This window comes from Camponotus vicinus, unplaced genomic scaffold (assembly GCF_025532165.1).
Source record: "Camponotus vicinus isolate PSW18456_S1 unplaced genomic scaffold, iyCamVici1.0 SCAF_8, whole genome shotgun sequence".
In the NCBI taxonomy this organism is placed as follows: domain Eukaryota; kingdom Metazoa; phylum Arthropoda; class Insecta; order Hymenoptera; family Formicidae; genus Camponotus; species Camponotus vicinus.
In genome coordinates this window covers 3,094,716-3,120,076 of record NW_028141980.1, presented here as the reverse complement: position 1 = coordinate 3,120,076, position 25,361 = coordinate 3,094,716, and the positions used below count along the sequence as shown (strand labels likewise).

Here is a 25,361-nt window from a genome sequence, read left to right as displayed (position 1 = left end):
AACGCCTTTGTCCGCCTCGGGAACGCCGATCCGGAGGAGACGGCGTGCAATTTTAGCCGATAAAGAAATTCGCTGGTTTACAGAAAAAAATCTCAAAATATGGTAGCGTACGGTATCTCACAGCTCCCCGAGAAGAAGAGCAGTATTGGGCGCCAGGCGCGATCTCCCGCGCCACGATATCGTTACGGAAACGAAAGGGATTTCGGTAATCCAGAGCTCAGTATAGGGCAGAGGGGCAGGATTCTTTGTAGGCTAGAGAGAGAGCGCTAAATAACTTCCGGGAGAGAGAAATGATCGACACTCCTTCGAGTATTATTATAAATATATTTAACAATTATAGTGTGTACAAAGTATATAACAAAGACGATATGAATACAATAGAAAAGGTTAACGGTACGGAGAAAATAGAAAAAAAATTAAATGTAGAAGATACGCAAGTAATGAGATCGATAATATAAATTTCGAAAGAAAAGAATCATCAGAATTATACGAACGATACGAAGGTCGATTATTATCTATACGGGAACGAATACATATAATACGCACGATTAACAGATAATTATGAGATCGGAACGATAACGAATATAATTTCACGAACAGCGATGAGCAAAGTCAACAGGTAATTCACGGAAAAGAATCAAATGTAACGACGGTTATAAGTAACGGAAATTCCACGTCAGCGGGCACAAGTATTATCTCGCAATGTTGTTCGGTATCTTCTCGACCTTTCGCTCTCGGCGAAAACAAATTCGACCCTCACGCGATCTCAAACAACACGAACGGTAACGGACGTAAATTTTAAACAGAGATTTCGCAAATTGTACAATTCTTGCCGAGTAGGTTTCGGATATACGGTAGCCCTTACTCGCGAAGAACGACCTCACGCAAATCCCGTTATTCTCTACGCGATACGGAAAGTCGGAATTTCGCGACCACCCTAAGAAGCGCAATTCGACACTCCTCGCCACGATATAACAAAATACTGAACAAAACGGTACGATACGATACGGCACGAACGCTACGGTATACGACTGTCGGCGACGAACCCCCGAGAGGGACAAATCCGCGATACCCGGGGCCAGCCGGCGTCCGGTAACGAAACGCGAGAAAGCGCGCAAGGCTTCTACGACAATTCGGTAACGAGATAACGGTCGTCCTGCGACGGTATCAAGAAAATTACGACGCCAGCTGTATCCGGGAACAGTTTTACGGCTACCTGAGCGGCGGCTTACAATCTCGCTGCGGTATCCGGGTCCTCGCTGGGCTCTCGCGGTGATCGCACACTTGAGTCGGAGGATCGTCTCTTTTCTATCACGGCTCGCCGAACAGTGACTTGTGATAAAGGCTCCTCGAGGCCCTTGAGTCCCGCGCCGATTTTCCGCGCATCCTGTCGATTTTCGATGAGAAGGGGTCGATATTCTCCGCCCCCTCGAATTTCGTCCTGCTGTATTGCGGATTGCCCTTCGATAGGAACCAAAATCCAACGTTGACGGTATTCTTGACGATTGTATGTTCTCGGTAGCTCGGACGTGTTGGGCTGGCCAGGCCGTATCCTCGTCCGGCTCCGGATGCATCTCCTCTCCTCAGTCTGCAGCCTGGGAGAGTGTTGATCGCTCCTTCGTCCGGGCTTTCCCGTCGTTGTTTCTCTAAAAGTAGCGGATATTAATACAACGATTACCTATGGATAGCGGTGGAGCGGGATCTCGATACGTGACCTTTCTTTGGAGTGGAGGCATCGGTCTGACTCTCTCCTCTTCCTTTCTTCGGTAACTGCACCCTTCGGGATCTTGCTGTACATCACTTTATTGCTCGCTCGCTCAGATTGCCGCTCTTTGCTCTCTTAAAATTAATCTCCTACAAAAGATATATCACGGGATCAGATAAGGGGGTTCCCCCTCGGATGCGAGGGACGACCCTCCGCACGCTTCCCCCCTCCCGGCGGGGTCACTGTAACGGAGCTCAAAAGGCGTCACGTCACAATATATATACACACACATATATATATACATACATCAAATACATAAATACAAAATAAATATACATTTATAAAATTAAAAAAGAAGCATCTTTTTTACATATAAATATAAAAAACCATCTTATATATATTAAAAATCTTATTAATATATAAAAACATTAGAATTAATTTATTTTGTAATAAATTAATAAAAAAACATTTCTAATTAAAAACTTTTTAGAAATAATATGATTGATTTTTTTGACTTTTCGATCGACGGGAAGGGAAAATGCATTATGAACACTTCGCTGACCGATCAAACGAAGTAGTGTGGGACTCTCACCCACTAAAAACCCCTCTCCCCTAACCCCTCAAGAACTAATAATTATATTAATAAAAATTAAAAAATTAAAAATTGCACATCAAATTGCACAGAAATATATAATATATAAAAATAAACTCTGAAATAATAATAACAAAAATATATAAACTCTGAAATAAACTCTGTAATAATAAACTTAATAAAAAAAATAATGTACATGCAACATGCATAAAGAAAATAGTGTAATGGCTGGACAAGTAAATCTAATAGACTGCAAAAGCTTTCATGCAAAATAATACAAAATATAAAAATTAAAATTTAAAAACCATCAGATTTGCGCTATATCTCCATATAAATTTAACGTATTATGCAGTTCTAAATGCCTTGAATCTACTTCAAAATTGGTGCAATTTTTATTTACGTCTTGAAAGCTGGACCGAACTATACAAATCGCGGAAACAGTATCATTAGATAAACGAATTCGTTTTTTATTTTTAACATCTGTTACAATAGAAAAAATTCTTTCGGCCTCAGCGTTTGAGTGTGGAAGAGAAAGGACTTTCAATTACAGATTCTAAATTTGGAAAAATTTTTGTTCTATCGAAATTTTTAGAGTCTAATATATTTTTCCACATCTCATCTATTTCAAGAGAAGCCAATTCTTGTTTCTTTTGTTCATCAAAGATTGAAGGTAAAATCCTCCATTCAAAATCTAATTGTATTATATTATTATGTTTAATTCGCGTAGCAATAGGAGTTAAATTTTTAATTTTAATTCTACCTGCATTATATAAAGCGATTTCAGGATCTAAAAACGTTAATTGCTTAAAAAAAAAGGATAGGGGGTGTTCTTTCTTCAGCACCCACTCCCCTAGCTGCGGTTTCCAGGCTCGACGTCGCAGGTCGTAATATTTCCGCTGGCGTTGAAAAGCCTGAGCCAGATTGATGCGAACGAGCTCGTATGCCTCTTGCAATTTTCGGTGCATCGTGTCCGGTGCTTCTGGTGTCATATTTCTCTTCTCGGTTTCGACCGGCGAGATAAGCTCTCTCCCGTGGTTCAAATATGCGTATACCCGGTTGCGTCATGCACCGCCGTATTGTAAGCGAATTGCAATTCTGGCAGATGTTTGTCCCAGGTGCGGTGATCCTTATCCATGTATTGGCTGATCATCGTCTTGATTGTCCGATTTGTGCGTTCCACCGGGTTGCAATGCCGGGGTTGTCACGTGTCGAATTCCGCTCTCTGCCAAGCGTTCCTCCAATTGTCTTGATCGGAGCTGCGTGCCGTTATCCGTGAGGATGGATCCTGGACGGCCGTGTTTCAGGATGACATGGTTAGTGATTGCCTGCGTTACTGCATCGGCGGTGGCACGGCGGAGAGGCACGAACTCGGCCCATTTCGAAAACTTGTCCTGCATGAACAATAACCATGTATGCCCTCTTCAGAACCGTGGTAGTGGTCCTACTAAGTCCACGGTTACTTACTCCCACGGTCGCGTGCATCCTTCTGGCTGGTCGGTATTGTGCTGCCTTATGTCTTTGGCAATTTTGGCAGGCTTTTACATAGCTCGCCACTTCGCGGAACATTCAGGCCAGTAGTAGTGTTCGGCCATTCTGGCGATGGTCTTGGCGATTCTCAAGTGCCCGGCGGTCAGGACATCATGGGCCTTTTCGCTCACCTTCCTTCTTAGTGATTGTGGAACACATATTTTCCACTGCTGTTCCTCCAGTGTCTCCTTGAAATCGAGGCTGTGCAGCACATGTTTATAGAGTCTCCCTTGGTCAATTTTATACTCCGGTCTGGCGGCGGGGTCATCCTTTACCTTTCGGAGGATACGTTGGTACCAGCGACAGCGCGCGGTGCGAGTGGCATAGATTTCTGGCTGGCGCGATAGTGCGTCCGCAACGCGATTCAGAGTGCCGCGGTGGTATTGCACCTCCAGATTGTACTACTGTAGCTCGAACGCCCATCGCCCGAGGCGTCCGGTTGGAGAGTCGATTTTTCATAGCCACTTAAGGGCCTGGTGATCCGTCACGACCATGAACTCGTATCCCTCTAGGTAGTTACGCATCCGTCGGATGCTCCATATGATCGCGAGACACTCAAGCTCCGTCGCGCTGTAGTTCTTTTCGGCCGAGTTGAGCGTTCGGCTCGCGTAGGCGATAACTCGATCGCCTTCCTCATATCGCTGGGTCAGTACGGCCCCGAGTCCGATACTGCTGGCGTCCGTTTGTAAGTAGAACCGTCGCGTGAAATCCGGACAAGAGAGTACGGGTGCGGAAATTAGTCGTTCTTTTAGAGCGCGGAACGCGGTCGCTTCCTCGTTTCCCCATTTCCATCGGGCGTTTTTGCGCGTCAGTTGTGTTAGCGGAACGGCTAGGGTTGAGAAATTTGCGATAAACCGCCGGTACCATGACGCCATCCCGAGGAATTGACAGATCTGTTTTATTGTCGTTGGCTCTGGCCAGTCTGCCACGGCGCTGACCTTTGATTCCTCTCATTATTTTGTACATAAAAGTATTAAGGTAAGATAATCGAAGAATGAATATTTTACTAGATATTATATAGTTTATGTAAAATTAAGAAATGATTTCAAGCCTCATAACTCGGAAAGTACTTAATGAAAACTTAATTATAGTGTTTTGGAAAGCTGAAATGGTGATAGATTGGGTCAAACTGAAAAGAAAAGTTCTCTACCATATTGCAAAATTCGCAATAATTATTAAGTTATAGGCAAAAATGTCTCAGAGTATAAGAAGCGGTAGACAGATCGCTTCTCATGCGCTGAGACATTTTTGCCTATAACTTAATAATTATTGCGAATTTTGCAATATGGTACAGAACTTTTCTTTTCAGTTTGACCCAATCTATCACCATTTCAGCTTTCCAAAACACTATAATTAAGTTTTCATTAAGTACTTTCCGAGTTATGAGGCTTGAAATCATTTCTTAATTTTCAGTTTGACCCAATCTATCACCACTTTTCGTTTGATCACTTAATAATCACACACTACAAGCGGTTTACCGCTTCTCATGCACCGGGACATTTTTGCTTATTACTTAATAATTATTGTGAATTTTGCAAAATGGTAGAGGACTTTTCTTCTTAGTTTGACCCAATCTATCATCACTTTTGGTCCCTCACGAATCGGACTCCCTGTATATATATGTATACGAAATTACTCGGGAAGATCTCCCCTATAACATATTTAAAAATACAGCAAATCGGTGAACAAATAAAGTAAAATCTTTATGTCAATATTTCTCACATTTATTTGTTAACTTTTGAATAAAGAACGACCGCCGGCTAAAACCTTCAGAATGTTAATCAGGGATAACATCTTTACAACATACGTCAATAACACATTTGTGCGAAGGTGGGCCCTTTTTATGCATAATTACCATTATTTTTATTATTAATAAACAGTAAAGAGAACTTAGATAGATTGCCACATTACATTTGTGACGCGCACGTTCCTGAGCGCTCCTTAGTTACGAGCGTCCGGCTGCGTGGTCGCTAAGGCGCGAGCGATAAGAGGGGAACAGTAGGGGTAAGCTAAGAAATCTGGCCGAAAGTTGCAAGTAAATCCTAACACTGCCATAGAGCAGGCCTGGCCCACGAACTATAGCTCGTGCTTCCCCACATCCCCTTCCACTGGCGCGGGACGCGTGCACGTACTGTACATACTGACAATGAGTGTAGAGCTGACGAATAGGTGGAATAAGGAAAAGCGCGAAAATCGACAGCCTTATAGAGGGGATAGGTGGATCGAGGAGCCTGAAAGGAAAGACGAGAAAAGGCAGCCGCGAGAAGAGGGGTATGTTCTCCTCCTCTCGTGCTCCGTGGGCGCCCACGAGGCCAGGCCTGCCATAGAGAGTGTCAAACTATGCAAATTTTTAGAGACAGAACATGCCCTTATTTTTGGAAAAACGGAAGCGGGGGGGGTTACATTCAAAATTTCACAAATGCTTCTTAAAATGCAAACTGCAAGCTTGAAAATTAAATAAGAATTTTTCAAATAAAATTTTTGGCGGAGTTATGCTTATTTCCATTTATGCGAAATTTTGACGTGAAGTTACTTAGTAATAATTTTGTTAAGCAGTGTATATCGAATTTATCTTCATCTGATAATTCGTCCAGATTATTATCAATTTCCATTAGATTATTTTCTTCGATGGTAACTTCTTCATTATCTTCATCAATGATAATAACGTCTTCTTCATTATTGTCTTCATCATCAATGATAGTAACATCTTCTTCGGCCATATCATAACAAGTCAAAAAAGAACGAAAGAAATAATACTAATGCTGCGGACTCCTCTTCATTATATATCTTTTAATACCTCTTTCTAATTAAAGTCTCCTAACTAGAGTATCACATCTCTATCTCAGCATTTCTTTACATCTTCGTCAGAATATGTTCAGAAAAAGATTTAATTTTGTCAAAATTTAATTTTGTCATATTCTGTGCTTTACGACATTCTTATTCATATGGAAGGAAAAAATTAAAACTATAGATGGAATAAAAAGTAATTTATTTATTGCACGCATCGTGAAGTATATCATTTACAGAGCATATTAATAACGCAGACCTGCGAGGGTCAGTTACAAAAAGCAGAGTAGGTGAATCTGATGGATTTTTTAACGCTGAAAACGAATCTGGCTGCAGAATTTCCCCAGCACGTCAGGTTTTCGAATAATTTATATTCGAAAACCTTTAAATAGTCCAAAAATGGCAATTTCGGCAAATTTCAATGAATTTATTATGGAACAAAACTTAGTTTTTTTTAATATTTCTGCCAATGGCATCGTATAGTACTAGTCTTCATCTTTCAAATCCATTTTCGATTGCCGCTGCTCGATTTTTTTCGCTGAGATAAGTATAAAGTTATAAGAAAATTTACGTTAAAGAAAATTTATACATATGAATCAATATGGCAGATCCATCATCTTGAATAAAATGATAATGAAATGATAATAATATTGATGGTTTCACGTACAAAGAATTGTCGCATAGTGTGAGTTTTATAATTTTCGGTTGATGAATGTTGGATTCGTGCGAGATATAAAAGGTTCTTGCTTTTCACACAGTTTAATAAGAGACTTTGAAACGTACAGTAACATGTGGCGATCCGTTCACGGTGATGAGAGAGAGAACGTAAAAGATTCCTTCACGCCGGTATCGGCCGCATCCGATAATAGCGCCGCGATAGATTGATACCGAAAATAAAGGTCTGCGAATTGCGAATAATACGCGGCCCTAACAATGTATAATAAACACTTCAATTGTTAAATCTCCAATTCATAATGGAGGAGCAGTCGATTGAAATCATTTGTCTATACCCGTTTTGTCAACAAACCTCACATTGAAATAGGCAATACTATTTGATTGCCACAATTATCACCGAGAACCAATTCTACGTACGTTACAGCTTCAACGCTTATTCCAATATCCAAATATTTATACGACATCAGAGTTAGAGCATACCTTCTTTTAAGTATACGAGACGCATGACGAGGCTGAGTTCTATAAAAATATAAATAATTAGACTAATATTTAAAAGTTTGAATAAATAAAAAATTTTTAAAACAATCGAAACTTACGTGTTGCATTTTTGCTTCTTACATAGCACTCTCTTCAATCGGAACGTAAAAATTCATGTTCTTCAGCAGTGAACCTTTTACATGTGCAACTGATGCAAATAATCGTATTAGAATTATTATTAATTCAAATAGTATGGCAAATTGCGTTGTAGAGGGGATTATTGTTGATGCGATATTTTTATTTCCTTTAAATTTTTTGAAGTTGATACGGCTGCTACTTGGGATTATCTTATTTTCAGGTGTAAGATTTAGCTGAATGTACATCTGCTATTTGGGATAATCTAATCCCCCGAGATTTAACTGAATGCACTAAAAAATACAATATAATAGAAAACACAATAGAAAATACAATAGAAAATACAATATAATAGAAAAATGATGCTTATTAGTAAGATATGATGAAATTCACAAATGCTTCTTAAGGTGCAGTTTCAAGGGCACGATTCCTATAACTTTGGCGTCATAATGTAAAAGTAAATTCCGATAATATTTTTAGCGGAAAATATTAGAAAAATATTTAAGAAATTGTACGACCAATAAATATCATTAACAAACAATAGATATCATTAATAAGCAAAATTTATTCTATATTTAATCTAGATTCTTGTTGAGAGTGAACTTCATTGCAAAATACATGCGTGGATACAGTAGGTTCTGCTCCCCCCTACGGGGGGGCTCACCTTCCGGAAGATATAACCTAATTCAAACCTAATCTATTCTGATTTAACATATTCTGATTTAACTAAAATTTGGCTCGTCTTGAAAAGTACATGCCTAAACAACATCTTTCTTCAAGTCGTAAGAAATATAATAATTTTCAGTCATAAAAAAATATCAACAACATAAAATTCAATAATTATTCCATCTAATTTCAATATAAAAAAGGTAAACAATATCATATGAAAACGTATATAATCTATATACAATATCATGAAATTATATGTTCATTATATTAGCATTAATATTATTTATTAATATCTATTGATCATAGAATTTTTTAACTATTTTTACCATATTCTCCGCTAAAAATACTATTGGAATTTACTTTTACATTATGGCGCCAAAGATATGGGAATCTAACTGTGTCACGGTCGCGTTCCGCGAACTAGCCGACGGATAATCGCAGTCGGGATCAGGATTCGGTTAGGCAAGCTGAGGAATTACTCGATTGTTTTATCAATAAATAAAACGAGTTTATTGTAATTTCGAGTGGCGTGTATGTACAAGAGTGTGTCTGTCCATGCAATGCAGCGGATGAACGTGTAATGTACAAATGTTTGGTTGTTATGCGTGTAGATAAAAGTACAATGTATAAATGTACGGTGTATAAATGTTCGGTTGTTACGAATAAATGTGCGGTGTACGAGTGTTCGCGTTGCGAATAAATGGGCGGCGTATAAATGTTCGCGTCACGATATGTATAGATAAATGTGCAGTGTATGAATGTACAGTGTACAAATGTTCGCGTGTAGTGTGCAGTGTACAAATATTCGTGTGGTTGCGGCTAAATGTGTATCGTATAAATGTTCGGTAACGAGAATGTGTTTAAAGGGCTTTCGCGCGACGTAAGAAAAACGCGTCAGCTGTTACAATCTATTATGAACGCGCGGTCGATGATCGCGTGACGTATGCGTCGCGTGCCGGTGTTTTTGCTGCGTGTTTTGACGTGCGGTGTTAGACGCCGTGAGTTTCGATAGATCGAAACGCTCGCGCTCGCTGTAGGAATAATTATTCGCGAGGAATAGGATGTCGCGGGAATACGCCGTGCCGACGAGAGCAGCTCGTCGGAGGTAGCTCTCCTCTCTACCCCCGGTAATTAATTGCAACGGCGTTAAGGCGGCGGGATATTTGCCGCGGTCGAGATCTCTCGACAGTATCGGAGTTCGCTCCAATACTTTTTTTCGGCGGATCGTGAATTAAATCGGATCTAGCCGTAGGCCCGAAACTGAGAATGCTCAGCTGAGGCGAAGTACTCTCCACCTTTTGTTCATGGCTCGAGGCTGTTGCTAGAATCGGTAGGTTTTCGGATCTTTGCTTGCTGTCGCAAGTGGAATCGGAAAATGGTGCCGTGATAATGTCGAGGGCCTTTTTTATACTCCGGGTAATTAGTCCCACGCCGGCGTAAAAACGGGATGCCCTCACCGAGCGGCAGAAAAACGGTACAGTACGGAGCGGATCCACTCGGTGGAGCGCGGCGGAGCCCCTTCGAGGGGAAGTTTCATCCAGAGCGCTTCGGGAACCCTCGGTTGTCGTCGGCGCGGCTTACCGATGGCTTCGGCCGTTATACGACGGTTTAAACCAGTGCTCGGAATTAGTTGCCTTTTTCAGGCCGATATCTGAGGCGACGCCTACGATGCCCCCACTACCGTTCGAGGCTCGACAGCCGAGCCGCCGATCGCATGCGTAACGCTATGCCTCAGGAGCGTCCGCCAAGCGTCCCGTTTCGCCAAATCGTCATTAAAATTTTCGTTGTTAAATAATTTTTCTTTTTATAATTAAATACCAAAATTTTTATTATTATAATATATTATTAATGTATAATCTGTTATACATACATATTATACATGCATGTATGTATAATATGTATAACAGTACATATGTATAATATGTATAGTATGTATAACACACATATTATGAATACATAAATAATATATTATAATAATAAAAATTTTGATATTTATTTACAAAAAGAAAAATTATTTACCAAAGAAAATTTTAATGACGATTTGGCGAAACAGCTTGGCGGACGCTCCTGAGGCATAGTGTTACGTGCGCGCAGTGTTCCGATTAGGGATTCCGTGCGCGCGCATGCGGTGCCAGTAAAGTATCTTATATTAATAAAAAAGGGCACCGTTACCCAGCTATATAAAAAGTCTGAAAAATTTTTGTATACATATATATACATATATATATATGTCTGTGTGTGTGTGTGTATAATTGAATTATTTTACACATATTAATTATTATAAAAAATAAAAAGGAAAAGGGGAAAAGCTTATATATATTCTTTAAATAAAACACTCTATTTACAAAATAAAACAAAAATATTTTATTTGGCAGAGATCTCAAAGAATACCAACATTTGTTGCAAGGGTAAGGAAAACTGCCAAAAACCTTACCAGTATTCATACAAACAAAAACATTATTTCTTAATTAATAAACAATATATTGATAATAATATAAACAATATAAAATATAACAATATAAAATTAAAATCTGAAATTAATAAAAATTAAAAATTGCACAGGCTATCAGATACTGAAACAGTTAAAATCACAGTTAAAATCGCAGTTAAAATAAACATATTTTAATAATAAAGAGTAAAATAAAACCTTAATATCTAAGTCTAATAATCTGAATCTAATAACAAAAAGTAAAATAAAATTTGAAAACATAACATTAATAATTTATAATAGCATGCAAAGTTAAAATCACAGTTAAAATAAATATTTATATCACATTTTTAATTCTAATACTAAAAAATAAAATAAAATAAAATCTGAGAACATAACAGCATGCAAAGAGAGTCATTTTGGTTAGATATATAAAATTACTTATATGAAAAAAAATAAATAATATAAAAAACAAAAATAAAGACATATTAACCATCACATGAATTGCCTGATTTTGCATATAAATTTTGCGGATTGTATAATTTTAAATGCTCGGAATCTACGTCGAAATTAATACAATTAATGTCTTTAGCCTGAAAACTTGATCTTATTGTACATATCGCGGAAACAGTCGTTTGATAACCGATTTCTTTTTTTATTTTTAACATCATTAACTATAGAAAAATTCGTTCGGCTTCTGCATTTGAATGTGGAAAAGAAAGGACTGCCTCGACTAATGACTCTAAATTTGGAAACATTTTTTCGTCATTAAAGTTTTTAAATTCTAATATTTTTTTCCACATTATATCTATTTCAAAAGACTCTAATTCTTTTTTCTCTTCATTGTTAAAAACCGATGGTAAAATTGTCCATTCATATGTGTCATATCAATATGCCCTATACGCGTTGCTATAAAAGTTAAATCTTTAAATTGGACTCTACTTTCATTATAAAGAGCAATTTTCGGTACTGTAAAAACATTAATTGTTGAAAAACAGTAGCTTTGTACGGCAAACGTTTTAACATTTTGCGAACGGCAGTTATGTAAAACTGTAAATAATTTAATTTAATTTCTTGCGCGCATTCTGAAGGTGATGTTTGTAAAAAAACGTTCACATTCCGGCCCAACATTAATATCATTAACACCTCGAAAATTATTTTCATCTTCTATATTTAAATCAACAACATTTTCTAAAACTTTAGGGATTACAAAATTTGTCGCTATTTCGCGAATTAATCGGTGGCTGTTTTCAAACAAAGTACGAATCAAAACCTTACGAGATTGAAAAAGAGCATTAAAGTTATTAAAAAAATTTAACGAATATTTCAAAAATAATATGTACGCTTTAATAAAATTATCATTCAATTGATTTAAAATGATTTCCGCAGATTTTAACTTATCTTCTACCACAGCTAAAACAAAATAATTTTTTAAAACATCCCAATTATCTAATAATCTAACAATGCATTTATGCAACACTAACCACCGAGTATTCGACAATTTTAAAATTTTATTTCTTTCCACGTTGAAAAAATCCTGAAATTCACCTAAAATTGCGCATCTCTTTGCACTACCTGAGATATAATTAGCAATTCCTCGAAGCAAATTTTCACAAGTTTCGGGAAGTTTTTCACAAGCTCTACTTGCTATAAGCGCATATGAATGGCAAATACAATTTAATACAACAAAGACCCGGAATTTCTAATTTTAAACGCGACATAAAAGAATTATTGCATCCAATCATTACAGATGCATTATCACATTCCAACAATGTTTTGTAAAGGAATTTCTTTTTTTTTTAACATAATTTTAAAAATTTCAAAAATTTTGTTTGCGGAACAATCTGTTGCGTCTAAAGCTAACAAATCTAATAATTGCGTTCTTACTCTTTTTATTAAAAGTGACACATATTGTACAAGAATACACATAACTTTAGTATCGGAAATATCAGTACTTTCGTCTATTAAAATTAAAAATTTACAATTTTGAATATATTCAGTAAGCTTTTGCACTTCGCGTTTTGCAATTATTTTAGTAACAATGTTTGTGCATTTATCTCGAGCTAGTGAAAGATCTAACACAACTTTAGGCTCTGCACAGATATCTTTCAACAGTGGAATTAAATAATCCGCGGAATAAAAAGAAATATTGTGTTCAGCAAAATATGCTGCTAATTTTATCTCTACGCGTTTTACTTTCTCTATGTGTGATAAAGTTACTCTATTATTATTACTGTCCGAAACATTGACATTTAAATTTTCTTTATTTTTATTTAATTGTTCCAAATGTTGGACCGATTGTGAATGACGAACTAAGTTTGCTTTAAAACGTGATGGTTTTATTGCATGCAAGACATAAAGCATTATCTTCCGTAGGATGGCGAGCCAACCATCCTTTAAAAATGTTATCATCTAACCATGATGTTTGAAAAAGTCTGACTCTCGATTTTTTTACGGCTCCTTTTTGTATATAACCGTCCATTATAATTTATAATAATAAACACACCTCAAATTGATCCTATTACATCTTCTTATTGATCCTCCTATTGATTTTTCTTAACTCTCTCCTGTCATAACGTCCCGCCAAAACTGTACACGTAAACACGTATGCTTATACACTTGTATACGCACCAGCACTACCAGCAGGAATGACGTGGTGCCCGGTGCGTGTACATTACTGCAATCTCATGATCGCGCATGCGCAGAATCGTACATGCGCGCGCAGGGAATCCCTAATCGGAACACTGCGCGCGCGATCGGCGGCTCGGCCGTCGAGCCTCGGACGGTAGTGGGGGGATCGTAGACGTCGCCTCAGATATCGGCCTGAAAAAGGCAACTAATTCCGAGCATTGGTTTAAACAATCGATTTATCTCGCGGCGCGCCCCTGCCCCTGCCCGGCGGTTGTTTTCCGGGCGGCAGCTTCCGGCTGTTGGTCGGTCGGGAATAAAACGGTACAACGAGGGTGCATCTTTACAACTGTTTCAAGCTTGAAAATGAAATAAGAATTTTTCAAATATGACCATTTTGGGCGGTTATGCTTGTTTGAATTTATGCGAAATTTTGACGTGAAGTTACCTATGCGATAATTTTGTTGAATAGTATATTATATTTTATTATATTTTATATAATATAATTATTTTATATAATTTTAATATTAAGCAGAGATCCACATATACATACACACATACATGTAAAATATGTAGTACATACATCATGAATAAATTTTATATTTAAAAATTATAATTATTTCTGCGCCTCTCCTCTACATTATCCTTTTCTTACGCCTAAGACCCGCATTATCCTTTTCTCACGCTACTTCTCTCTTACGTCTAATTGTAAGTGTCGCATTATCGTTTTGTCACGCATCATCTCGCACTATCTTTCTTTTACACTATGAAGTCTCATTGCATTATCCTTCTCCCACACTTAAGTGAACGCCTCGCGTCAAATATATTGCGAACGCCTCTCACCATTCTCCTCTAATCTTTGCGCTATCCTTTTCCAACGCTACACCTATCTCGTGCTTCTCTCTCTTACTTTGCGTCATCTCATGTATCATCTTGTGCCATCCTTCTCACAACTTCACATTGCCTCGTGTTATCTTCCTCATACCGTCGCACTATCCTTGCCCCACACTGATGTTATACCTCGCATCGTCCTTCTCACACTTTCGCACTGTCCTTCTCACACCTATGCGTCGTCCTTTTGCAACTCATTACGTCCATGTCCCACGCAGTCGCGTCGTGGACCTCCCCCCGCACGGATGCTTCGCGGACTTTCGTGAACCCCCTTTATCTTACGGACTTCTCGCCTATCAAAAGCATCGTGGTTCCATCTCCCCGGGCCGCGTGACGTCACTCCCCCCCATGCTGCAGATCCGCTCGCACCTCACCCTCCTGAGAGATTAGAACAGGCCCTATATTTCTACTAAAGTATTGAGGTAATATCATCGAAAAGTAAATATTTTACGAGATATTTTATAGTTTATGTAAAATTAAGAAATTATTTCAAGAGTCAGAACTCGAAAAGTACTTAACAAAATAATATTTTATTATAATGTTTTTGAAAGCTCTCAACATAAGTTACAAGAATATGCAATGAAATATAGAGTTTCATTTAAAAAAACAAAGTTGAACTCCATATGATCCATATAATCCACCTTGACACGTTCATTCAAGGTTAAATCAATATCACCATCAGATGTTCCTCTCCGAATCCTACACAACTTTTGTTTGAGACAATTTTTTCGATACTTATTTTCCGAGATATTTTGCAGTTCATGGGATACACTGTATATATTCAGATTGATATAACAAATATACTGATATGATGTAACAAATATGCAATCTAATGAGATAGATTAGACTGTACAAAATAGAAGAAAATATATGCTGTGAAACGAGAATTTGTTGTAGAAAAATTGCATTTCGTCAAGTTTCCAGGACTTTAGAAAACTTTTAAGTTTTATATTCAAGTTTAGTAGGTTCAAAAATATAAAGATAGGCTGATTTCATACATTTCCCGCGTAGACAAATTTTGACCTTAAGTTTACATCGTCGTACCTAGAAACGTGACGAAATGCAGTTTTTTGTCTCATAATCAGTCATATTTATTATCTTCCTATAACTGTGATGTTGTTCAAAAGTGTGAACAAGGAATTGTTAGTTATAGGTTAGATTACTGTGATAAACAATTCTTTTTGTTTACATTTTATATGTTATACATAATGTAATTGAACAAAGATATATTCTAAGGTGGTTATTTTTTATTATATATGAAAATGCTTGTTTTATTAGAATAAAGTTATATTTTCTTGTTATAGCAAAATATAATTCAATTCTTCTCTAACAAATATTTAATATGATAGTAAATCTTCCAAAAAAGCACACACGTGCGCGCACACACACACGCACGCACAAACACACATACAGGATGTCACAATCTCCGTATAATACTTTAATAGCGTATTCTATAAATAAAATAGAGTTAAAAATTCTAATAGAAAAATGTTGATTATAATAATTTTTGAATCATAAGCGATCAAAATTTGCCAATAATATTACGTAGAATTCATTCGTTCAAATCGTAACCACATTTACATGCGTACTAATTGTTATCTGTTATAGATTATTTTCATGTTAGATAATATTGATTTTTATTACAGAGTTGACTTCATCTTCTTAATTTTATTTTATAATGATAATGAATCTGTTACTTAATAATAATAATAATAATCTTTATTGTTCCCCTTAGGGTTACAATCTATTACACAATAGTCTTAAATCTACTCTTATCCTAAAGTTAACCTACACTTATAAACTACTTGAGGGATCGCGAATCTCTTCGCTCCCCCACCCTCCTTTACACACACACACACGCCCTCGACTTCCGCTTCCTTTTACCTTTCATTCATCCTCTCAACTCCGTCGTCCCTCCCTCCCTCTCTCTCTCTCCCTCCCTCCGTCCCTCTCTTTTCCTCTGCCCCCCTCTCTCCTCTCCCTCCTCTATCTTTTCTTACTTCTCTTTCTCTCTCTATCTCTCTTATCCACCATTCTCCCTCCCCTCCTCCCCCCCAATATCCACCCCACCATTTCCTGCCAGCTTTCCCCCCAGTCCTCCACACTCTACACCCCTCCTATATGTAAATTATTATAATGAAATAAAGGTCCGTTAGATAAAATCAATAAAAAATTAGTTAAAAGGCTACAAGGACCAACGCAATGGTGGAAATATGCAAAAAATAATAAAACGGTTATTACAATAAAATAACCATATGAAAATGTTTATTTAATTTGAACATGACAAACGCCGCGTTTCAATCCAATTCGGATCCTTTTCAATGTCGACTAACAAAGAGAATAATAAACATTAAGATAAAATTAAAATTAACGGTCATAGGAGAAATGTAAATAAGTTTCGGAACAACGCAAAGTCAAAAAATCGGAAGCAAATATGTGTACAATAACGGAAAATTTAAACCGTCAATCACAAAAAAGGAAAGAACGCATCGCATTAACGTATCGCCACAGAAAACCCGAAAGCTCGTACCGCATACCACCAGTATACCGTTAAAAACGAGATGATCCTCTCCAAAAAAACCGGAAGGAAAACCCACATACAGATCCATGACCATTTCCAAAAGAAAAAACAGTCAAAGATGCATAAATCGATGACCAGTTGGAAACTTGATGGTCCAAATATGTGCGAGTAAAAGCTTAAAAATCTGACACTCTAAAAAAGAAAAACAAGACAGAGCAATAATTTAACAAACAATCCGGAAACTACTTAAGAGAAACCTTCATATAAAGCAAGAGTAAAGTTAATATAATAAAATCACATACCGGTCTCTAAATTTGAAAGTGATCTCAAATCAAAAAATCGAACACAAAGGGAGAGCAAGTTAAGCACAACTTAACGTTCCAATCAACAGAGCCGAACTGAGGCACATGGGGATCACATATAGCACAGAACGCGAAACATCAAAAAGAGGGGGGGGGGAGGGGGAGAGAGAGAGAAGGGAAAGGAAGGAGAGGAACAAAACGTCACAGAAGGAAAGAAGACAGAACGAAGGAAAAATTTCAAATAATTACTGCGAACATTTTTTTATAATGGGCAAATACATCTTATCCAAGAATTCGGTATCGCTCTGAATGTTAAGGCCATGGTTCTGACCTGAGATATGTAACATCTCAGCAATTAGCCTCTTTTTATATCTAGGTTCCTCCTCCAAAATGGAAACATTCTCCCAATCAAACTCATGTCCGTTCAATCTATGAAGAGACACAACTGAGAGAGAACCAGAAGATTTATTGATATCAGAACGATGTTCTTTAACTCTGGTCAGTAACTTCCTTTTAGTTTGCCCCACATATGAAGCATCACAGTCTAAACAACTAATTTTATAAATGACATTCACGTGGTGGAATTTAGATACCGGATCCTTGTACAGTCTAATAAGGGATTTTAATTTGTTATTGACTGTATATGCCAATCTTCTGTTCGCATAACTCTTGATGTTGGAAACAAAACCTCTTGGAAAACTTGAGGAAAAAGGAATGGTGAAGAAAGGAATAAGAGAGGAGGAGGATTGAGTGAGAGCAGTTTCGTTATTGTTCACGTCAGAGATTAAAAACTTTAATCTTTGAGAAATAGTGTGAAAAATAAATTTAATAGGATAACCATTGCCTAATAAAGTCGAAATAATAAAAGAAAAATTCTCATTATGAAACCGTGGATGTGACAGTTTAAAAATTCTATCAGTCAATCCAATGATAACTCCTTTTTTATGTGACAGAGGATGGTGTGAGAAAAATGATAGAAATCTTCCTGAAAAAGTCGGTTTCCTATACCAATTAAATTCAATATAGTTATTGTTGATTATGATAGTTGTGTCCAGGAAATTTATACTGTTGTTGTTTGAATATTCAATGGTAAACCGTAGTCTATTGTGAAGCGAATTAAAAACCTGGAAAATATGTTGGATGTATTGTTTAGGAGCAGCAAGAACAATATCATCAACGTAGCGAACATAAAAGGGAAGGGAAACAGGAAGAGACGAAATTGCTCTGTCTTCCAAATCAGACATAATAATATTCGCTAAGATCGGGGAGAGAGGAGATCCCATGGGAGTGCCAAAAATCTGTTTATATATGACATTGTCAAATTGGAAGTAGGTGGAGTCCATAATAAGATTTAAAGAAATCAAAAATTCCTTATAAGGAATGTTGATGTTGTTTTTAATTAAATGCCATCTTTTAGCAATTCCTCCAATAACCAAATCTAATGGAACATTAGTAAAAAGACTCTCCACATCCAATGAGACCAAATCGTACCAATCATCTAAGAACACATTGTTAAGTCTTTTAATCAATTCAAAGCTATTCGCAATATGGCTATTCGGATTAGGTAAATTTTTGTCTAACATGTTGTGAAGGAAAGACGCTAGCGAATAAAGAGGGTTATTAATACAAGAGATGATGATACGTAACGGGCAATCTTTCTTATGGATCTTTGGCAGTCCGTAGGCACGCGGTAAGATCCCATCTGTACTCAATAGCGCTCTATAAGTACCGTTAGAGATGTAATCATTTTTACGTCAACGCTGTAACAACTCCCTCAACTGGGAGATGACTCTATTCGTCGGGTCGCGGTTCACTACCATGTACGTGTTCCGGTCTGATAGGAGGTCATGCATCTTGTCAAAATATTCGGTCTTATCAAGAGAAACAGTTACATTCCCCTTATCAGCTTTTGTGACAATGATGTCAGGATGGTCAGAAAGGAATTTTTTTGTAATTTTAGTTAAGGATAGCAAACGAGAGTCAAGATCTGAAAAATGAGGAGGGGATAATAGACATTTATTAAGAGTCTGGACTGACAAACATCTAATATTGTTAGCCGTTTCCTGATCCAAACTGGAGATATTATGTTCAATATTTTTAATGAAATCGAATACTTCCTCCTATATGTGTTCCCAAGTCTCCGTCTCCTCTTCACATAACCTACATATCCTTTTGTCTTCCTCTTCCCAATAATTACTCTCTCCTATCTCATTCCCCAATCTAAACCTCAATACCCTCCTCCACCTGCTTTCTTCCCATCCCTTCTTTAGATATTCTCGTATTCCTTCCTCCTTTATCATCTTATGCTACCTGTTATATCTTGAGTCTCTTATCCTTCCTTCTCTCTCCAACCTTTGCTCCTCTTTGTCCTTCCTAATCAATTCTCTAAACCACCCATCCCCTTCCTCTCTCTTCCTCTCTACCTCTCTAATCCCTCATCCCCTGCTTTCAAAGAACCTCTTTCTCTCCTCCTCCCACTCTGATCCTACCTTTCCCTCCCTCGACTCCTCCCTCAATTCCTTCCAGCATAGTCTCGTCAAATCACTACCCTTCCCTTCCTTCAGCCTATCCTCAAATCCCCAAGTTCTCTTTCCGCTCTCTCTCTCTTAACTTTCCCCTCTTAATTTCTTCCCTTATCAAATATCCTGGCGTTCTTCTCTCTAGGCCCAGTACCCACCTCATATATCTTTCCTCCAATCTCTCTATTCCTTCCCTTTCTTTCCATCCCCATATCTCAACTTCAAGCTCAATAGCTCAATATTGTCCATATTAGCCTGTCAAACAGCCATAGCCTTCTACTCCAATCCTTGCCAAACTTTCTCTTCCCTATTCCCCATACTTCCCCCATTACCGCCGCCGTCCTTTTGATTCTTTCCTTAATATGCGCTTTTTGTCCTCCATTCCTCTGCAACGTATACCCCAGGTCTAAATTCCTAAATTCTAGGTCTAAGGTCCTAAATTCCTTTACCTCCTCCATCCTTTTTCCTCTCCACCTTCACTCTCTTTTCTTCATTCTACCTCTTCCCTTCTTAAACCTCATTACCTTCGTCTTACCTACATTCAACTCTAAACCTTTTCTCTCCATATATTCCTCCAATCTACCAATCATGCTCCTCATTTCATCTTCCTCCTCCGCCAATAGCACTATATCATCCGCATAAGCTAAGGTATATATCCTTCCTCCCCATCCAGCTTTATCCCTCCCCACTTCACCTTTCACATCTCCTCCTCCAAGTCCGCAATTATTATGCTAAATAACATCGGACTCAATGGACATCCCTACCTTATCCCCCTTGCCGTCCAAAAACTCCCCCACGTTTCCCCTCTTGCTCTTACCCTACTCTTCGTCTCCCTCAGTGCTTCTTTCACTCTCTCCACTAAACCCTCTCTTATCCTTCTCATCCTCATTGTCTCACATAAAACCTCTCTATCCACCGTGTCAAATGCCGCCTTCAAGTCCACAAATAATGCCACTACTCTCCTTCCCCTTCCCAGTTGCCTATTTATTAGATAATTTATCACATATATGTTATCCATTGTACTCATTCCCTTCCTAAACCCTATCTGAGTCTGCGGAATCACCCTTTTAGTCTCACATTCCTCTCTCAATCTTTCCGTTAGCCCCATCATATACACCTTGTATAACACCGCCATCAGTGTCACCCCCCCTATATTCCTCCACTGTCTTTCCTTCTCCTTTCTTCACAATTGGTACAATTACTCCCTTCCATCTCTCCGGCCACCCCTCTCCCTTCCCACACCCCCCCAAAAGTTCCACCCCTAGTCTACCAAATCTTTCCCTCCATATTTCCAAACCTCTCCTGGTATTCCATCGTACCCAGCTGCCTTCCCATCCTTCAACCTTCTGATCGCCCCCCTTATTTCCTCGTTGCTTATTTCCCCTTCTCCATCCTCCCTTCTCCTATCCCAATTTCCTCTCACTACTCTGTGCTCCACCCCTCCCAGTAGTCTCATAAAATAATCTTTCCATTCTCTCTCCTCTATTCTCGTTCACTCTCCTCCTCTTTCTCCTACCTTTATTCACAATCTCCCACACATCCCTCTCTTTCCTTACCTGTTCCGCTTCTTTTTCCCATCTCTCACTTTCTTCCCTTTCCTTTTGCTCGCATAACTCCCTATATTCTCTTTTCTTTTCCCTATATCCTTCTTTATCTTCTCCCTTCCTCCTCCATCTCCTCAATTCCTCTCTTTTCTTATCCTTACATTTTTCATCCCACCATCCCCTTCTTATTATCTTTCCTTTTCCCTGTTCTTCCTCTGTCACCTTATCGCCTTTTTTATTCTCAATTCCATATCCCTCCATGCTTCTTCCAATCCCTCTCCCATTGTTTTCTCTAATGCCATCTTTTTCCTAAATATTTCTCTACCCTCCTCATGGCATATCACTCCTTTTATCCTTTCCCCTCTCCTCTTCCTCTTCACTTTCCCTTCCACCCATACTTCCACCGGATGATGATCCGAGTCAATTTTATCTCCTATTCTCATTCTTTTGATTCTCCCTCTCACATCCTCATCTCCAATCACATAGTCTATTACTGTACATCCCTTACCCCCCGTAAACGTCCCCTTCCTCATCCCCCCTCATATTTCCATTAAAAATACTCCATTCTTTTTCTTCAACTAATTCCACTAACTTCCTTCCGTCCCTATTTATCTTTTCGTCCTTTGATCTCCTTCCTTTCTCACTTCCTGATTCCCCCTCATCTTTCTCTCTCACCGCTCCTCCCTCCCTTCCTGTTCTCGCGTTAAAGTCCCCACCTATCAGTATTCTACTTCCCACTTCCTTTTCTTCCCTCCATATCCATCCCTCCATATCCTTTAACACTTCCTCTAAATTCCCCTTCACATATACTCCTATTATCCTCCACCTTCCCCCCCCCTCTCACTCTTCCTTCAATTATTCCCTCCCTTTCTGATTTCATTTCCTCTCCTTTCTCCATTACTTCTTTTCTTATCCCCATAGCCATTCCTCCCATTGCCCTCCTCTTCCTACTTCTCCTTTTTGCTATTTGTGTCCCCCATTTGTATCCTTTCGGTTATCCTATCCCATCCCTTCTCATCTACCCATGTCTCTGACAACACAATTACGTCCCAATTTTCCAACCCCTTCCAAAAATCCCTGTCCTTATTCCTCAATCCCGCTACATTCCAGAATGCCACCTTCCATTCCCTACCAATTTCCTTTCTCTTCTCCTCCCCCATTATCCCCCCATTCTCTTCTCCACTTATCTTCCTTCCCCCTGTATTTCTCCTCTTATCTCACCCTTTTCATCTCTCAACACCTCTTCTGACGAAGACGTCATCCCACTTCCACCATTAGTCTCCTATCCTTATTCTCCCTCCTCTTACCCAAACTCTTCTTCCCTTCGCCTCCTCCATTCTTGCTATCTCTCCCAACCTCCATCTAACCCTCCTCTCCCTCCATGACAGGTCCAAAATTCTCTCCTTTCTGCCTCTTAAATTCTTCTTTTTCTCCATCACCTCCCATTTTTGCTCCTCACTTCCTAACCTGACTAATAACATCTCCCGCCCTTTTTCTTTCACTTCTCCTATCTTTTTAACTTCCCCTACTTCCACCTTCGCTCCCATTACCCCTAATATCTCCTCCACTGCCTTTCTTCTTTCTCCCTCCTTTACTTCTACATTTCTTATTACATTCCTCCTCCTCTCCTCCCTCTCTCTGATGTCTAACCTTCTTTCTAACTCACCTACCTTGTCCATTATCTTATTCGCCCCTATCCTACTTTGTATCAAGTTATCCTCTTTCCTCTCTTTCCTCCTCCAATTTTTCTGTTCTTTCCTTCATCTCCTCTATCTTCCTCCTCAACTCCCCTCTCTCCTCCCTCCATTCCTTCTGTTCCTCTCTGAATTCCCTCATTTCCTCCATCTTCTCGTTCAAACCCCTTCCCTGTTCTCTAAATTCCCTTCTTTCTTCCTCCATCGCTCTCTCCGTTCTTTCTGCCATTCTCTCAAAGTCCTCTTTCATTTCCCTCATCCACTCTCCCAGCTCACTCTTCTCTATTTCCTTCACCCCGGCGATCTTTCTATTATTTTACTTTTCTTAAATATCTCCTACTCTTCCCCTCCACTCCTCTCCATTTCCTCCCTCTTCCTTTTCCACAACTCCTCTAAACATCCTATATACTCCCCCTCTTCCTCTCCTTCCTTCCTAATACACCTACTCTCTCCTTTGACCCCGTCTCCATTTAAACCACGCGCGCTTTTCTGCTCCCCCTTCTATCCCTACTATATACTCTATGCCCCTCGTGCGCCTCGTTGTTTCCTACCTATCTACCCACTGTCTATGCTCAATGCCTACCGCCCGTTTTCCTATGTCTCTATCTACTATCCCCCTATTCTATGCCTTTTATCCTGTCATCTCGCTTCCCTATATTACCCGTTTTTTTCCCTAATCCGGCCCTCCCCTTATTTCTTTTATACTCTCTCACACTCTTTCTCACCTCTGCTCTCACTATCACCACCCTTCTGCAATTCTCACCAATTCTCACTATCACACTTGCCTACTTTCCATGTGTCAACCGTTATTGCACCGGAAGCGGAAGTCATGAATCTGTTACTTAATTTTTCAAATATTTAATTAAGTTCTACAAATATTATTTTAATTCAAAAGAAATGTATCTCATTTTTCAAATATGTAAAAAGCATTAGGTTTTATAATTATGTTTAAATGTAATAATGGTAAATGTTTACTTTAGGTTACACAGCTCGAAAAATTTTTTATTTTCACATATGTTGTAGAGGATATATTCCTAAGCCATACGTACACCGTTGGAATCCATAAGTACACCGCTATCCATAAGTACACCGTTTGAATTTTGCGGCGGTCTCTTTTCGTTTCTGAGATATGCACTTTTGAAGTTTCATACTTTTATATCATCTTTTCGTTATATCCTATTTATGTATTTACATTTTTTGTTTACATTTGTTTATCACGGTTTCGTATTATATTTTACTTGTATGTTTATATTTTTTGTTTACGTTTGCTCGTTGTCGCTTCCATATCGCTAAGCTATAGAATTATTGTTTAGTTTCGCTAGAAATCTTGAAATCTAGAATATATGTATTTGTAAACTTTGTAAAGTACATGCGTAGATGCGTAGACCGTGTGTTCCGCCTCCCCTATGGGGGGGCTCCACTTTCGGAAGATATAACCCAACCCAACCCGTGTCTGAAGTGTGGAATATACCTGGCTTCGCATAAAAAGTTGCAAACTTATATAAATTCATGAACCATATCAACCATGTGAAGCGAAATATGTCATACAGGGCGATCCTGAAAAACGTTATGTCTTTAAAATGACGTATTCCTGACACCATTCTAAGACAATTTTTCCTTTACCAAAATTTGATTTGAAGCGTAGTTTTTGAATTATGAGCAAAAATAGTTAGTAAATCACGCGTCGGGTACAGAAGGCAGGCAGGAGCGGCGCGGCGTGCCGCGAGCGCGGGCGCAGCTGACCGCCCGACGGGTGATTATCACCGCATGAGTCGCTAACTATTTTATCTTATAACATAAAATTATGCTTTAAATAAAATTTTGGTAAAGAAGAAAATGTCTTAGAATTACGTCAGAAATACGTGTTCCTTAAAATAACGTTATTTTAATAATGAAAAGTTGACGTTGCAATCAGCTGATTGCTACACGCGATGTGTGTATGGCGGAGTGTGTGCGTAAGAGAGAGAGAGAAAGAGAGAGAGAGGGTAGGAGGGACAGACATTCATACACACGCACGCACTTTTTTCTCGCTCTCTTTCTCTCTTTTACGCAACACTCATACACTCTCTCATTCAGTCTCTCACTCACACTCTCTCGGTCACTCACTCACTCACTCACCTGCTTACTCACTTGCTCACTCACCTTGTAGCAGCGTAGCGAATCTTCATGCTATGTATTGTTGTTATCTGCTGCACGGTTATGATTGCTAGAGATGCGCGACACATCGAAATTTTTTCGATTATTAATCTCACACTCGATTGACACAA

At 38.6% G+C, this 25,361-nt stretch overlaps 1 protein-coding gene, 1 long non-coding RNA gene and 1 pseudogene across 3 annotated transcripts in view; 2 read left to right on the top strand and 1 right to left on the bottom strand.

The window, feature by feature from the left end:
- LOC145975617 (2-oxoadipate dehydrogenase complex component E1) overlaps positions 1–25,361 on the top strand; it is a 330,754-nt gene that overhangs the window by 254,573 nt on the left and 50,820 nt on the right. The window lies entirely within an intron of this gene.
- Positions 8,150–13,643, bottom strand: LOC145975825 (zinc finger protein 862-like; annotated as a pseudogene).
- LOC145975623 (uncharacterized) lies at positions 17,493–18,854 on the top strand. The gene is made up of 3 exons (XR_014440024.1): positions 17,493–17,634; positions 17,714–18,665; positions 18,755–18,854. It is a non-coding gene; the product is annotated as an uncharacterized LOC145975623 (long non-coding RNA).